At 44.1% G+C, this 15,525-nt stretch overlaps 1 long non-coding RNA gene across 1 annotated transcript; it reads left to right on the forward strand.

Moving 5' to 3' along the window:
• Positions 1–13,638: 13,638 nt before the first annotated feature.
• Positions 13,639–15,525, forward strand: LOC111770245 (uncharacterized). The gene is made up of 3 exons (XR_002803407.2): positions 13,639–13,929; positions 14,819–15,007; positions 15,384–15,525. It is a non-coding gene; the product is annotated as an uncharacterized lncRNA (long non-coding RNA).

Raw genomic sequence — 15,525 nt, forward strand, 5'->3', positions numbered from 1 at the left:
CCCATGTCCAGTGGCATACGGACCAATAATCCAGATGGGACAACCCCAAGCTGTGTCCTACATAAAGTGCCAGAAGGATTGGGCCCAATGTCCTTCACAGGTAAATAGCTCGCTGGCCCACACTGGCCTGGCAGCTCCCCTCTCTTCTCTCTCCTTCCCCACCTCCTGCCAGTGCTTCCGGGGATCACTGCCCAAGTAGACAACTTGCCCCTGAATCCTTGTCTTAGGGTCTGCGTCTGTGGGGACCTAACCTGAAATATTAGATTTCTGTTATTCAGTAAGAGCTCATTGAACACTGACGCACCAAGCTTTGTGCTAGACACTTGAGGTCAGAGAGGGAAGGGGTAAGGCCAGGCTGAATAAGACACAGGAACCTAGTCCCCATCCTCAGGTGCCTGCACGTTTTTAAAGGGAATGAATGTAGATACACAAACAACACATATCAAATGGCATAGTGAAAAGTTCCATAAAAGAAGATGAGAAAAAACCACTCTGGAAATTCAGGAAAGAGAACTCAGACATGGTGGGGGGCACGAAAAGGAATGTGGGAAGCTTAGCAGTGACAGGTAGACACAGGGGAAGAACATCCCCTCCGAGGACAGCTGACCACAGGTGGGCACTGCTTGGGCGCCAGCTGGCAGACACCGGTGAGGCTCCCATCCCAGGCCTGACCCATCAGCTACGGGGTGGGGAGCGGGGGGGCTGTCAAGGGGCTCAGCTCAGAAGCAAAAACAGGCTTCTCCAGACAATTCTGCCTCCCGTGGGGAGTTCCTTGAATGTAAGTTATGGCAGGGGACTGACAGTTCTCAGGAGGGGAGAGGGGCCAGAGACTGCAGTAACTGCATCTTGTATTCTCTGTGTTCTGATCCTTTGATGTCTGGGGCCTTGCTGATTTTGGAGGGACTGCCCCTCCCTGAGATAGCCAGTTGTGTGAGAGAGAAAACCATTTGCCTGTAAGCACGCTTTTCAATACAAACCCACACGCCAAGTTCCTCCTCCACAGAGCTCTCATACCCTGGGCCACTATCCACCTGTCTTATCACCCCAGGACGCGGTCCCTGACGACCAGGGACTCCCCTGTGCCCCAGAGCCCCCTGAAATCATTCAGACAAGGCAATCCTAGTTCACCTCGCCTCACACATTCTTCCTTGTAGAAACCACAGTAAAGGCTCATGCCCACGCTTTCCCTCACTCCTCCACCTCCTGACCAGCCCGGTGCTTCCCCTTGTGGCCCCCTGTGGCATGGCCTTGGGATCTGTGAGTAACAAACTTTACAATGGCAGTCATCTCTGGATCTGTTGGCCTTACTATACATCCAATTTTCTATTAATACACTATATTTTAAAACAGAGAGCCACAGAGTGAAGGCAATAAGAAGAAGTCATGAGACAGAGAAAGAAAGAAGGTACTGAGAAGATAGTATGGCATGAGCAAGAGAAACAGAGAGAATGGGTGAGCCACAATGACGAGGCGTGTTGGATAGGGATATGGACACTGGCTGCAGGCAGGTTTCACAATCATCTAGTTACAAGGTCACTATTGGACCTAGAATAACATTCCAGTTCCTGAACAATGTGCCAAATTCCTTGACTCCGGGCTGCATGACGGCTGGGTCTGTTGGCTGTCTTCCTTCATACCCACCTATCCTGGCACACCACCTCCTTATAATTGTGCAACCTGAGTGTGTCTCTCTGCTCCCGTAAACAGGAATGGCATAACTAGCAGAGCCTGAGCTGAAGGAACATGTGGAAAAGCTAAGGGAGCGTCACTGAGTCACAGAATTTTGGCATTGAGAGGGACATGAAAAATCATGGGGACACAAAATAGCCTAGGGACACAAAAAGTACTGACCATTAAGGAAATGAATTGGTCTACCTTAAATTAAGAACATATGTTCATCAAAAGATACTGTTAAGAGAAGTAAAAGGCAAGCCACAGAGTGGGAGAACGTGCTTGCCATACATATATCACCAAAATAACTTGTATCCAGAATATATAAATAACTCATATGAGTCAATAGGGACAGACAGACTCTCCAATTTTTAAAATGTGCTGAAGAATTAAATAGGCACATCATGAAAGAGAATGTTGGATAGTCAATAAGCTTATGGAACTGTGCTCGATACATGGTAAGACCAACTGTTGACAAGGATAGAGAGGAGCTAGAACTCACACGCTGCTGGGAGAATGTAAGTGGATACAACAACTCCAGAAAACTGGTGCCATCTACGAAAGCTGAAGTCATGCACACATTATAATTCAGCAAGTCCACTCCCAGGACAAACTAGTATGAAGTGAATCTAAAAGTCAGTCAATTAAAACTTTGCAGAAATTTTCAAAATCATTTAAACAAATGTGTACATATCCTCACCAAACGCATGTGCTGGAAAGTACAGAGCAACCCTCTTTGTAATCGTCTCAAATTGAAAGCAACCCAAACGCTCATCAACAATAGAATGGATCAACTGCAGGATGTGCCTATGAGGAATATTAGACGACGAGAACAAAAGAACTATAACCACACGGCATGAACAGATCTCACATCGTTATGCTGAGCAAAGGGAGCCCACACTACAGAGTTCACACGTATGATTCTGTTTACATAATCTTCAAAGTAGACACACAAAGACAGAGCTGATCTGTGGTGAGGGAAGACAGGATGGTGGTTGCTCCGGGGGAGGGAGCACAGCCCCTGCAGCGGGAAGCAAGAAGCCCTTTTGGAAGGCTGTAGATGTTTCCTGTCCTGGGCTGCATGCAAGTTTCACTCTGCTGTCACTCATGACTTGTGCACTCTCCCACACATATCTGATTCTTCACTACAGACATTTACTAGAAGAAATCCTTTAGCCTGCTCTCCTCTCAACTCATAGAGGCCTCTCTACGTCTCTCCAACAATTAGTCATTTACTCTGTTTCTGCTTAAACTCCTCACAAGTGTTACTTGAGACGGGCAAGTGGAGACTTCTTTCATAACAGACTTTAGAAGATGACGTGCAGTAATTCACCACATGATCATGTCACCAACGCCAATTTGCTGAAGTTTCCAGTCACCCGTAATCTTGCAAATATATTCATGAATATGCTCTTGAACATGACACAAATATAAACGTCCACTTCTTCCGGCGTTTTCCAGAGTGTGTCAGCCTCTTACCCGTGAGATCCTCATTCCTCTTTGTAGTTTTTTCCTTTCTTTTCAAATATCATCTTTATTTTTCCCAATTTGGTTTTTTTCCCCAATTCTTTCACTAAAGCCTTTTCTTAAATTTATTTTTCTAACAGTAGCCAAATTTTAACATTTTTAATTGTCGTGCAATATCAGATCCTTCCTCAGAGACTTATATTTATGGTGAATGGGGTATCAACCTTATATGGAAATTTTAAAATATACTTTTCTGAAGAGTATGTTCCAATAGCACAAATCGCATTATGTTCCTTAATAATTTCTGAAATTGCTCCTCTGAGAGAATTAAAAGTCAGACAAATGTAATTTTGTAGGTATCTCCAAAAGCTATTAAAACTATATCATCCAATATGAAGTCCTATAAATTATACAAATAGTTCAAATTTGTAAGAAATAAACATTAATGTGCTATTAGAGAAGTTAGTCCAAGAATTCTAAAATTGCTAGAATTTTGGTGAATTACAAAATGGCTTTTACAAGATTTCAAAACTGACAATAAACTGAAAAATTCATAAGTGAGTACCTGAAATTCAAAAGAACTCAAAAGATGTAATAGGAGAGAGAAATGTAAATTCTGAGCACGTGAAAGGGAAGCTCTCCCCCTCGGGCAGGCGTGCACGCAGAGACGCTGTGGCCACTGCCGTGACCTCCTTCTCAACTCGTCATACGCTCATACCGGTGGGTCTTCACCACACTTCACTTTAGCTTGTATGAAGGTAGAAATGGAGTCCTTGTTTGTGGAGAGAGAGGGACAAAGAGAAAGAAGAGGGACAGGGAGAAAATGTAATGAAGGGACATGAAAAACAATTTTTTTCGAGCTTTACTGAGATAAAATTGACAAATACCATTTGTGTGAGTTTCAGGTGCACCACGTGTTGATTTGATACACTTATGTATTACAAAATGATGGCTACCAGGGCATTAGGTAACACTTCCATCCCGTCACATAATTGCCATTTCTTTTTTGGGCTGAGAACATTGAACATTGCTGAGAGACAAGGGACAGTGATGGAACCCCTGCTTTATGCAAGACACCATAAAGTTGTGCAAAGACAGTTAAGAAAGTTTTCAAGGTCATCGGAACAAACCCACAGTGCTGATGCACTGGGCGCTGTCCTCCACCTTAACGTGTGTCAGTTCGCTTTATATCCGCACAGCAGCTTCCGACGGAGGTACCAGCGTCGTTACCGCCATGCTGTGGATGCAGCAGCTGAGGCAGTGAGAGTTTAAGGAGCTTGTCTGAGGTCACACAGCTAGTAAGTGGCAAAGCTGGTTGGAACCTTTGTAGCTTGTGCTGCAGAATTGATGCGCATTAGCACAATGCGCTGGTAGACACGACTCACCTCGGGGCAGGTGACCTCTTTGTATAGCTCCATAGAAGCGTCAGCTGAGCAATAAAAGGAGACAAAAAAATATATTTAGCTACTTGGCAAGAAAATTACATAAAGGGAAGGCTGCAGATGAGTGTGGAGCCCTCCTCTTTCAGGGTAAGCCCACCCCTTATTATCTTTTATTGGTGCCTCATCACCAAGTCACATTAAGAGCTGACACGAGTCTCCCTGTCCACCACTTTGCCCTGAGCCCTGCTCTCGTTCAGCCGGGTTAAACCAGCTTCCCTAATTGCCAGCAGGGGCTCAGTCTCGCACAGGGAGAGTTTGGAGGATGAATCCAAACAAGGGACCTTTGTTTGGTGCATGCAGTTGGGCATCACAGTCACCTTAATTATGCAATGATGTCACCAGGGCCAAGGGGAAGTTCTAAGGGCTTAATCACTGGGAGGCCCAGGAGGCCATGAGTAATGAGTGATGGGCGCTGTTGCGTGGGCTCAACGCGGTGCCTCTCCTGGGCAGAGCCAGCTGCAAATGGGACGCGGCACAGGGAGTCAGCAGGGCCTTTGTCCCATGAGCGAGGCAGGACTGTGGCGGGGGGACCAGAGCATGGCCTCCAGGCTCTGGCATGACCTTGCTGGGTGCCCTTGGAGAAGCTCTCTCAGGTTGCTCCAAACAGTGGAGTAACTAAACCTAACTCATAGGATCTCGAGGAGCAAATGAGATGGTGTGTTTCAGTGAGTATTAGTTCTGGGCAAAATAAGCACTCGGTGTTTGTGCCACAGGAGGAGGGGAACCCCTTCTGCCATTAAGAATATATGCATTCCTCCCAAGAGGAGCAGGACTGGGACCTTCTGCTATTGCCCAGCTTTGTCACCAAAGCCCTGGGTTTGTGACCCCACTCTAAGATCCTGAACAAGTGACTTCACCTTTCTGAGCCTTAATTTCCCCTTTTGTAAAATGGACGTAAGATTAGGGAGGCTTGACTGGCCTCATGGATGTAGGAAAGCTCCACGCAGCGCCTTCATTTATTTCTAACTTGGGATGAGAAACAAATGTGTGGGGAGCACAGCCCCGGAGGCCCCTGGTTTCTTCCCAACCACGTGACAGCTCTATTACCACCCGCGTGCAGACAAAGGCTCTCACACTCTGCTCAGCTGGCGCTCCGTCACGGAGACGTTCTGTCTTCCCACTTACTTGGTCTTCTCTTGCCAGCTTATTGGCTGCTGGGGCAGAATAAGTACTTTGGCTTCCTACCTTCTCCCCTTTGCTCCCGTGCTCGCCTCTCCCTCCCCTTGGCCCATGGTGGCTACAAGCAGAAGACAGGATATGACAGACCACCGCACCTTCCTCCTTCCCCAGCCATTCCTACTGCTCCCGCACACCGCTGCGCCCACTGTGCCCCTGGTCACCCAGCAGACAACCCCAACTGCAGTCTACTTCATGTCCATACTGCCCCCACTCCAAGTTTTCAGTCTTTCCCAAGATCAGGCAAGAATCTTGCCTCCCCTGTGCGGGGGACAAGCGAGAAGTCCCGTAGCACTCACTTGGGCTGCAGCCAAGGCCCTGTGCTTTCATCACTGATGGGAGCAGAACTCCCACTGCTTGGGACTTTCTGCACACGCACTCACACACACCCCCTCCACCATCCACACAGGAGACAGGATTTCACATGCATATCCGCAATGGATGAGAGCCCCCGGCCTCCCATGGAAGTTTCTGAAGATGATGCAGATGGGTTTCCAACAGTGAGGGAGAGGGCTTGGCACACGGGCAGCTGGGAGCCATGTCGCAAGGATGACTTGGCGGTTTCATTGGATCCAGAGCTAGCTCCAGTGGTGTGTGCTTCTGGGAAATATCTCTGCCAGGAAGACAAGGCCACCCATGCAAACTGTTGCCTTCTTTCTGATCCACATTCTATTTATAGTGTCAGCCCTGTGAAACAAATGTTTCAACCATACATCTGCAAGCGTTTCTGGCACGTAAGCTCATTCCTCTTTGGTCTCAGTCCGCACCACCGGAAGTCCCCGCTGGGGTATTTCTAAGGGTATCAAGGAGAAGACACACTCGTCTGCAACAAGAACTCTGCACAACAGGTGGCAGAATCCATGCTGGTGGAAGGCAAGGCCACGTATGGTGCACAAAGGAAAGGCGTGGCTTCTGTCCCCTCCCAGGCCACCAGAAGACCCTCTCTGATGTGCTGGCTGGTAGAGACTCGTTTCCCACTGGGGATGGAGTGGATGGGATAAGACTGAACACGCCCATGGTTGTGCCAGTTCTTCTTACTCAACAGCCACACGCTTTATCATGTCAAATGATGAAGAGATTTTGTTTTCTGCCTAGCTTGGGGGCTTCCCATTCTGGCAGGGATTACATGGACGCCAAAGCGAGCCGTCTGCTCGGAATGTGAGCGAACTGGCTGAGAACAGAGCCCTCAAGACCCAACAAGCTGCTGCCTTCTGAACACAAGCAGTCACTTCTCACGCTCTCTCTCTCTCTCGGGGCTTTAGAGGGCTGCAATCTCCCCCTGGTGACTTGGATGCTGAAGGCACATTTTACCAGAGTTCTGTCTCTGGCAGGAATTTGCTCAATCCATTTTTTTTTTTTTTTTTTGAGGAAGACTAGCCCTGAGCTAACTGCTGCCAATCCTCCTCTTTTTTCGCTGAGGAAGACTGGCCCTGAGCTAGCATCTGTGCCCATCTTCCTCTACTTGATATGTGGGGTGCCTACCACAGTATGGCTTGTCAAGCGGTGCTATGTCTCCACCCGGGATCCAAACTGGCAAATCCCAGGCTGCCGAAGTGGAACGTGCGAACTTAACCACTGCGCCACCAGGCTGGCCCCTTGCTCAATCCTTTTAGAAAATATACTTAAATTGTCTGTGAATTAGTTCCTCCAGCTAAGAAATTCAGAAGAATATATGATGCTTCACCTTCCACCTGCCCTAACCATTAAATATACCCCAGCCACATTAGCCCTCTGCCCCGATAGGCCTCTGGGCCTTTGCTCATGCTGTTCCCTTACCTAGAGTAGCTTCCCTCCCTTTCCCAAGTCATTTAAGATGCAAGACAAGAGCCACACTTCTAATGAAGGCTCCCTCAACCATCCCCCCAAAAGAAAAGCCTCCTCACGCTCGTTCCTTGTGGCTGCTGTCAAGAATTCCTGCAGACTGGACGGCTTTAGCAGTAGAGACGTCTTCCCTCCCAGTTCTGGAGGGCGGAGGTCTGCAGTCAAGGCGTTGGCTGGGTCGCTCCCTCCAGAGGCCCCAGGGGAGAATCTGTGCTTTGACTCTTCCAGCTTCTGATGGCTGCAGGCACTCCTTGGCTTGTGGCTCTATCACTCCAGTCTCTGCCTTCCTCCACGTCACCTTCTCCTCTGTGTGTCTCAAATCTCTCTCTTTCTCTTATAAAGATGCTTGTCACTGGATTTAGGCCCTACCCGGGTAATCCTGGATGCTGTCATCTCAACATCCTTAACTTATTACATTTGCAAAGATCCTTTTTCCAAATAAGGTCACATTCATGGGTTCCAGGAATTTGGACACACATAGATCTTTTTGGCGGCAACCCTTCCACTCACTATACCTCCTGCTCAACCAAAAACCCACTACACCACGCCACCACACACTACCCCCAAAAATATATCCGTCACTAAGTTACAGCACTTAGCACATTCAGCCAGAAAATGTCCCCACGCCTGGATTGTTAGGCCTTTGACCTACATAAACTCTACTGGCTTTTCCTTTCAGATTGCAAAATTCTTACGTGCTTGTTACAGTAGACTAGTAATAAAAGTTAAAGCCAAGAATCTCCTCTGGCGCATCCAAATCCAGCTGCTCGGTTCCACCTCTGCTCCTTCAAGGTGGCCAGGGGTAGCATGATGGTTTGTGTCCCCCCACCATGTCCTCAACACTTATACAAACATGTAAAATATCTATTTATACACGCTTCCCCCCACACACAAAGGCTTTTGCTCTCCCTTTGCTTTAAAAACAAAGCAAACCTCTTTTGCTGCTTAAGGATAAATCATGGACCTCCTCTAAGTGAGCTACAACCTTTTTGGTAGCTACATAATACTCCACTGCGTGGAAGCACAGTAGTCTAATCAATCAGTCCCATATGGATACACACAAGGTTTTTAACTGTATTTTACCACTAAAAATGTAGTCATGGACATTCTCCTATGAATATGTCCTGGGATATTCCTGATGATGATGATGAAGACTTTTTTTCCATTTAGGTCTTCAGTACACCTAAACCAATAGTTCTCACCTGGGCAATTTCCCTCTCCTACCCCCTGATAACGTCTGGGCACATTTTTGTTTGTCACAGCCTGGGGCAAGAGGATGCTACTGGCATCTAGTGGGTAGAGGGCAAAGATGCTGTCAAACATCCTACAATGGCCAGGTCAGCCCCCACGCTGACAGCCATCCAGCCCTGGTGTCAGCAGTGCCTGGGTTGAGAAACTGGTGAAAATGCAGCGTCGTAAGTAGGGGAGGCAAGGGTCTGTCTTTGTTTTCATTTATATGGATCATTAATTATGTCCATATCGGTTATTTATAAATCATCTTTTCCCCACTGAAATAAAATGCTGTTTAACCTCATATTTAATTCACATATATCTTTATTTCTAGACTCTCTACAGTGCCTCTAATTTTTCCACTGATCTGTTTTTCTATTCTTGTGCCAATGCTATACTATTTTTTTTACATAAGTGATTTTTTTTATTACCATATACAAGCATATGCTAGGTATAGACTCCTTATTCTCACAGCTCTGCAACTGTCAAACTAAATCTGCTTTACACATTAAATACAAATAAAACTACACAGCCAGGAAACTTCAGATTAACCCAACGCGTTGCCACAACGAGGTTGCTGGTCAGAAGTGAACAGGGCACTCAGGGCCACGGGCAGGTCATCCTGAGCTGGGTGTGCCGCCGAGAACAGCACGTGTCATGCTTGTCGTTCGAACTGATGTCACCTTTTGCTGTCACTGAGCCGCGCTGGCAATTGGCACTCAACACAAACACATCACCAGTGTTTTAAATATGCCTCTCCCTATCCGCACAGGACTGTGAGTAAATCACCACTGCTTCGCACTAACACAATTGTGGACTGTAAATGCAAATATGGCATGGAGATTTTGTGACAGTTCTCAGTTATCGGTGGCCGTCAGATGACCTAGAATAAGATTATGCTTACTTGTGCCATTATTTTGAAAATAAAACACATTTTAGGTTTGTGAGAGAATTGTCAGATCCCAACAAATATCCACAGACACCGATTTGAAAAATTCTCCGTGTGTCTTTCTTCCGTCAGTGAAGTTTCCCTCCAGAGCCGCCTCCTCCCAGAAGCCTGCGGGCTCACTAGTGCTGCCGCGCTTCCTTGCAATGCCACACTATTTTGGTTCCAGAAGTTTTATAACATATTTTCACATCTGGCCTGGCAAATCCTCTCTGCCACTCCTCGGTATTTTCCTTTTTCAAATTTTTATTAGAAATTCTTACACATTTATACTTTCATATATATTTCAAATCTAGAAGTATGATTTTTTGGGGGTGGAGGGGGGAAGGTTAGCCCTGAGCTAACATCTGCTGCCAATCCTCCTCTTTTTGCTGAGGAAGATTGGCCCTGGGCTAACATCCGTGCCCATCTTCCTCTAGTTTTATGTGGGACGTCTGCCATAGCATGGCATGCCAAGTGGTGCCGTGTTCGCACCCGGGATCCAAACCGGCGAACCCCAGGCCACCGAAGCTGAACGTGTGAACTTAACTGCTGTGCCACCAGGCCTGCCCCAAGAAGTACGATTCTTAATGTCCCATAATAAAAGAGGGGTCCTGGTGGGAAGTACCTTCCACGTAACTAGTGATTCCATGAGGGTTGAGACGTGAGATAAGTCGTCTTTCCTCCAAGAACGTGGTATGTTTCTCTATTTGCTTCTACCTTGTTTTAAGTCCTTCAATAAAATTGATAATATTTTTTGTTCTTATTCAATGTATTCTTGGTTATTTTATAGTTTCTGAGCCTATCATAAATGGAACTTTTCCCATTCCCTTTTCTAGCTAATTGTTGCATTATCAGAAAAAAGAACTGTTGATTTTGTATATTTATATACACAATCATATAAATATGATACGTAGTAATTACATACACATTATCAAAATGTCATAAATTCTAAATGGTTTCTAATGAATCTTTCAAGCTTTCTAGGAATACATTAATATTTTCTGAAAACAAAAAGTGTTTTGAGGATTTTTAATTCCAACATACATTCTGCTGATTTAATTTTCTAGAAGCTTCCAACAACGTTGAATAAGAGTGGTGATAGCGGGCAGCCCCTCTTATCCTTGAATTATTGGAAATGGCCGTAGAATTTTACCACGTCGTGTATTTGCTCACGGTCTTCAGACATTTACTCGATCTGAGCTCAGTTAGAGCTTTTATGAAGAATATCTGTCAAATTTTATCAAGCACTTCTTTAGAATCTCTTGATATCATTATTTGGTTTTTCTCCTTAATTGAGTTAAGGATGATGTTTCTAGATTTCCTGATGGGGAACTATTCTTTCAACTGTAAGTCCTACGGGCTTACACTGTAATATTCATTCTTTCAGTATATTGCTGGATTATGTTTTCTAATGTCTTATATAAAATTTGCCATATTATTCATATGTTTATTGTTCTATATGTATATTGTTCTTTTGTTTCAGTGCTTTTTTCCCTCAAATTTTGATATTAAAGGTTATAATAGATTTGAAATGAGTTGGGGAAATTTACGTAATTTTCTGTAAACCAGAAAAATTTAATAACGTAAGGATTGTCTATTCTTTGATTATAAAATGGATGTTAGCTGCGAAAATTAACAGAGGTAGGTAGATTTTTAGTATGTTTATTCTTCTACATATTGGGTCCATTTTGTTGCTTAATATTTTTTTAGAAAATCATCAATTTCCAGTATTTTTCAAATATATTGCTGTGGAGTTGCTTAAAGTATCTACTTGTAGTTATTTTTTCTTTTTAGTATCCATCATGATACTTCACTTTTCATTCTTAACGTTGTGTTTTTGTTTTCTGTTTCCCACACCGTTCTATGATTTTATCTATTTTATCTTTTAAAAAACTGATTTTTTATTTTGTCTGTTTTTTCTTTTTTATTTCATTACTTCAACTTTTATTTTTGTTAGTCCTCTTCTCCGAAGTCCTTTCGTTTATTGTATTCTTCTTTAATTATTTTTAAATATGATAAAGACTATGTGTTACAAATTTTCCTCCCAGCATAGTTTTTGTTGTATCCCCTGTTTCGTCTTAATTTTTCTATATAACTTGCGATTTCAATCTCTTTTTACTCTTTCATATGGGGAGGTATTTACATACACATTTCTAAGATTTCAACTGTTTAAGCTTTTGAGCGACATCTTTTTGTTAGAGCTTTACTAGCTTTGAGCTTTGGGGTGAAGGATTACGGGCAAAGAATGTGATCTATAAAAGCTCCCATATTTGGAAATTTGTTAGGGCTTTATTCTAACCAAAGACCAAATCAATCTTTATCCCTATTCCATGAATTATAAAAGAAGATGGTATCTTTTCCATGCACAGAGATAACATTGCTTTGCTGCTGTTGTCCCAGATTACTATTATTGATTTTCCTATTTTCGTGGGTTTGAAGAAACTTCATTTAATATTTCAATCACAGCTTCCAGTCACATCATCATTCGTTCTAGAAGATTCACTACACATCAAATTTCCTTGCACCTGTTGTCTTTCCTGCACGTGGATCTCTGCTCCATTTCCTTCATATTTCAGAGTACTTTCTTGAGTCTTTCTTCAGAGAGAGGTGCTGCACTTTCTCAACAGTTACATATCTAAAAATGTCCTTTTTTTTTTTTTTGTCCTCACGTAAGAATGTTATCCTGGCAGAACAGAAGATTTTTAATCACATATTTTTCTCTTAATAGTTTGTAAATATGCTTCTATTTTCTTTTACCTTCTAGTATTGCAGAGAAGTCCACGACTAATCCGGCTCTCTGTACTTTCAAGGTGAGCATGTGTGTGTGTCTAGAAGTTTACAAGTTGTTACACTGATGCTTGTATTTCAGAAACTCCACCGCGAAATGCCTAGATCTAAGCTGTCCTACGTGACAGTGACTAGCCACATAGGACTATTTTTTTAATTTTTTAATTATTTCCAAATTATTTAATTATTTCCAAATAGATATTCATGCCTTTTTTTTTCTCTTTGCTGAGGAAGATTCTCCCTGAGCTAACATCTGCTGCCAATCTTCTTCTTTTTGTATGTGGGTCATTGCCATAGCATGGCCACTGACAGATGAGTGGTGTAGGTCCAGGCCCAGACATTGAACCCAGGCCGCCAAAGCAGAGCATGCTGAACCCAACCACTAGGCCACCAGGGCGGGCCCCACATATGACTATTTAAATGTAAATGTTAATTAATTAAGTAAAATTTAAAAGTCTGTTCCTTGCTCATACTACATGCTTAGTAGCCCCATGTGGCTAGTGGCTATTGTGCTGAACAGCACAGAATCATGCACATTTCCATTATTGCAGCAAGTTCTATTGGACAGCTCTGGTCTGGTCTGTATGATTAGTAGCATTATCAGTAATCCTATTATTAACCCTGCATGACATTTGCCGAATCCTTTCTATTTCAAAAGTTTTCTTTAGTTCAAAATGTTTTCTTTTATTATGTATTTATCACTTATCCATCTATTTCCTTTTTGCTATTGGAATTCCTCAATATTGCATACAAGGTCATCTTAATTTTCCAAGTCTCTTTTAATTTCACTTCTTGTTTTTCTTTCTTTTTTTCTTCTTTCCTTCCTTCCTTCTTTCCCTCCTTTCTTTTGCATTTTTGCTTTATGAGATATTTGATTCAGTCATCATGATTATTCTCCTTATCAATTATTTTATTAAACGTTTTAATTTGCAAAACATATTTTAGTTAAACTTTCTTTTAGGGGGGCTCTGTGGATGCTTCTCCCTGAGAGTTTACCTTTTTTTTTAAGTTAAGCTCTCCTTTGTTTCTTCCCTCTGCAGCCACGTGCCCTGGTTGGTTACGCGGCTGGTTATCCGGATGGTCCTCCGCGCTTCACCGATTCCGTTCCCAAACTCCGCCTACTTTTCCTTCCTCCGCAGTGGTGGCTCTCAGCAGCGCGCACCAAGCTCTCCGGACAGATTGGCTGTAGTCGCTCCGCTCAGTACCCCTCGCCCTGGCCGCTCCCACAGTTGGGCGGTTGTGGAACTTCTGGTCATTTCTCCTGACCCCAAGGTGCCCAGAGCTGGCGCTCAGACGTCACAGATAACGGAAGACCCTCACCAGGTCCCCTCCAGAGCCTCAGGATCCGTTGTTTAATTCACCCTCCCAAGTAGTCAGGACGACCAGCAAGAAGAACAAGGCTTCCAGGTGCCGTCATCTGAATTCTGGGCTCTCGAAGGCTCAGACTTTATCTTACCTATCGTTGGACGAGAGGCCCAGGAGGGTTGTGGGTGGTAAAAGTTCACTCCTGGTTGTTGGCCTCAAACCACTAACTTTTTTCCCCCAAAACCACTGGCTGGAGCGAGAACGGTGTTCCTCACAAAGTAGCACAAACTGGTACCAGCTTTCTGGAGGACAATTTGGCAATATGACTCAAAATTCCTAAAATACAAATTCCCTTTAACCAAGCAATTGTATATTCAGATGTTTATTCTGAGGAAATAATTAAGAATATGTACAAAGATTTAAGTGTAAGAATATAGTTTAATACTGTTTAAGATAGGAAAACATAGATGGTAGGTAGGTAGATAGAGGAAATAGCCTAATTGTCCAATGATAGCAAGTCAGCTGCACTAACTGTAATCTGTGCACCAATACGAAACCATGAGGTCATTTAAAATGATATTGTAGAAGATGTTCTTGGTTTAGGACTAACTAAAAAGCACACACGAATGAGTGTGGGCACTGGGTCCATTTTAGGCCATATCTAAATTTCTAAGTTTCTCTCTATATTTGTATCTCTCTCTACATAAAATGTGGAAGGACATCATATACCCAAGTGTTAAGAGTGGTGGTTTTACAAGTAATGTTTGACCATTTAAAATTGTATTTTATTATTTTTAAACATTGAATGTATTTTGCTTATGTGATTTTTTAAAAATAGGAAACATTTTTAAACTCCTATACCAGAACTCCAACTGAACTTTACAAAATTGTGTTCAAGGTTTCCAGCAAGCTACATGGTTACCTGATCCCAGTTCCCAAAACCAAGCTGCACAGTTGCCTGAACCCTTCTCTCCGTTCTTGATGCTTCCAGATTTGGTCTGGACCCAGCTGAATGTGCCTCCCTCACAGCTCCCTCCACCACCCCATACCCATTAGACGAGCTGACGGATGACACAGTCATCGTGGTCTGAAGAAAATCACACTTCCTGAGAGGGGGTGACGCTTCCTTCCTTGTTCTGCTCCCAGGTCTTCCTCCAGGTTCCTGTTTCACCAGCAAAAGGTGAGTCGGGGCAGGAATGGGGAACCAGAGCATTTCTCATGCTGGAGCTGCGGCTGGGGAAATGCAGTGGAGGCTAGCACAGACGTCTCTGGTCCTGCCCCGGTGCTGAGACAGCGTCGAGAGGGCTGCAGGGCTGGGGCCATCGCCAGGGAGTAGCAGTAAGCAGGGTACCAGGTCAGAGCAGGGCCAGCGACAAGGCTCACTGATGGCAACTTACCTGCTGGTCTGGGCTCCTTCAATGTTCCCTGATTAGCAATGACGTTAGTCTCAGAGTCTGAGATGGAAGGATAGAAATTTTAGGTCTGCTGCTCCCTGTTCAACCCTGTTCGGGCACCATGTGGTGTAACAGGAGCATATCAACATTTTCTCCCACCAGGCTCTTTGCAGGAAGTGCCGGGACTGAACAACAGGCTAGAACATGGAGATCCTCAGGCCTTTGAGTAACTTTCTTGACACTGACGTTTTGTTATACCCAAGTTTTACTTTCTGACAAAATAAATGAGAAAAAAATGGACAAA

The sequence above is a fragment of the Equus caballus genome, chromosome 23 (genome assembly GCF_041296265.1).
Source record: "Equus caballus isolate H_3958 breed thoroughbred chromosome 23, TB-T2T, whole genome shotgun sequence".
Taxonomy (NCBI): domain Eukaryota; kingdom Metazoa; phylum Chordata; class Mammalia; order Perissodactyla; family Equidae; genus Equus; species Equus caballus.